The sequence below is a fragment of the Apium graveolens genome, chromosome 1 (genome assembly GCF_009905375.1).
Source record: "Apium graveolens cultivar Ventura chromosome 1, ASM990537v1, whole genome shotgun sequence".
NCBI lineage: Eukaryota > Viridiplantae > Streptophyta > Magnoliopsida > Apiales > Apiaceae > Apium > Apium graveolens.
The window spans coordinates 170,202,367-170,204,423 of NC_133647.1; the positions used below are offsets into that span (position 1 = coordinate 170,202,367).

Genomic DNA, 2,057 nt, shown 5'->3' on the forward strand with positions numbered 1-2,057 from the left:
TGCGAACGCGTATACTTGCGGGAATATTAGCGCATGTTTTCGCCCTAACAATTTTTGGCGCGCTGCCGGGGACTCGGCGTATTTGTTTAGTTTATGTACTTACCATCATTGGTCATTAGGACTCAATGATTAGGACGTAGTTGTTACTTATTATTTCTGGTTGTGTTTCTGGTACTTAAGCGAGCGTTTATGCAAACTCGTTCTCGTACTCGCAAGAGGACTTTAGATACAGCTGAGGAGACAGACGAAGTTCTTGATATTCCGGAGAAGATAGATTTTGAAGATTCAGATTCAGGAACTGAGCAGAAAGAACCAGTAATCATGGGTGATCGTATTGTTCAGGCTGATCCAGCTCTTATGAACTTTTCTCGGCCTAAAATTGATGACATTCAGTCAAGCATTCTTCATCCGGCTATTCAAGCTAACACCATTGAAATCAAGCCGGGCACTAATCAGATGGTGCAGAATTCTGTTTCTTTTGGAGGAGCTGCAACTGAAGACCCCAACATGCACATAAGGAATTTTGTCGAGATCTGCAGCACTTTTAAGTATAATGGTGTGACTGATGAGGCTATCAAGTTGAGGCTTTTCCCATTCTCACTGAGGGACAAAGCTAAGGACAAGTTACATTCTGAACCAGCTGGGTCCATCACTACTTGGCAAGACCTTGCGCAAAAGTTTCTGGTGAAGTTTTATCCGATGACAAAGACTGCTGATATGAGGAGTGCTCTTACTCAGTTTGCGCAGCAACCTACAGAATCTATGTGCGAAGCTTGGGAACGCTACAAGGAAATATTGAGGAAGTGTCCACATCATGGAATGCCCGATTGGATGGTGATCACTGGTTTCTATAATGGTTTGGGGGCCCAATCTCGGCCCATGCTCGATGCAGCAGCTGGAGGTGCCTTATGGGCTAAAAGCTATACTGAGGCTTATAATCTTATCGAGACTATGGCTGCAAATGAGCATCAAAACCCAACTCAGAGGATGATGCCTGGGAAGGTAGCAGGTATTCTGGAAGTCGATGCAGCCACCGCTATTGCAGCGCAGCTCCAGGCGCTGGCGATGAAGGTTGATTCTCTAGCTACATATGGAGTTAATCAAATAGCTATGGTTTGTGAGCTTTGTGCAGGTTCTCATGCTACGGATCAGTGTTCTCTTGTCAACGAATCTGTTCAGTATGTGAATAATTATCAGCGACAACAGCAGCCTGTGTCAGCTACTTATCATCCTAACAACAGAAATCATCCAAATTTCAGCTGGGGTAATAATCAGAATGCTATTCAGCCACCATATCAGCAAGGTGTGAGTAAACAGTTTAATCCACCTGGATTCCAGCAACCACAGCAGTATACTCAAAGGCAATCATACCCTCAACAGGGAAGTGCAGCTGCACCTACTAGTGCTGATTTTGAGGAACTTAAGTTGTTATGCAAGAGTCAGGCGGTTTCTATCAAGACCTTGGAAAATCAAATCGGTCAAATAGCCAATTCAGTGCTCAATCGTCAACCTGGAACACTTCCTAGTGACACGGAAGTACCAGGCAGGAAAGAAGCTAAAGAGCAAGTCAAGGCTATTACCTTAAGGTCTGGGAAAGTTGTAGATGCTGAAAAGCCAAAAGAAGGAGAAGCTGAAATTAGAGATGAAGAAGCTAAGCAAAAGGAGAAAGCGGCGGAACCTAGGAAGACTACTGTTGAACACACTCTGCCTGAGGGTAATACAGGGGAGAAACAACTATATCCTCCACCACCTTTTCCTAAGAGATTGCAGCAACAAAAGCTGGATAGACAGTTCGGTAAGTTTCTGGAGGTGTTCAAGAAACTTCACATCAATATACCTTTCGCTGAGGCTCTGGAGCAAATGCCTAGTTATGCGAAGTTTATGAAGAGTATTCTTTCAAGGAAGGTGAAACTGGATGACCTTGAGACCGTTGCTCTCACGGAAGAATGCAGTGCTGTTCTGCAGCAAAAGTTACCTCCAAAGCTTAAAGATCCAGGTAGCTTCACCATTCCTTGCACCATTGGCAAGTTGACTTTTGACAAGTGCCTTTGTGATTT

General features: G+C 44.2%; 1 non-coding gene across 1 annotated transcript; it reads right to left on the reverse strand.

The window, feature by feature from the left end:
* Positions 1-714: 714 nt before the first annotated feature.
* Positions 715-821, reverse strand: LOC141683792 (small nucleolar RNA R71). Its single transcript, XR_012560450.1, has one exon. It is a non-coding gene; the product is annotated as a small nucleolar RNA R71 (small nucleolar RNA).
* Positions 822-2,057: the final 1,236 nt, after the last annotated feature.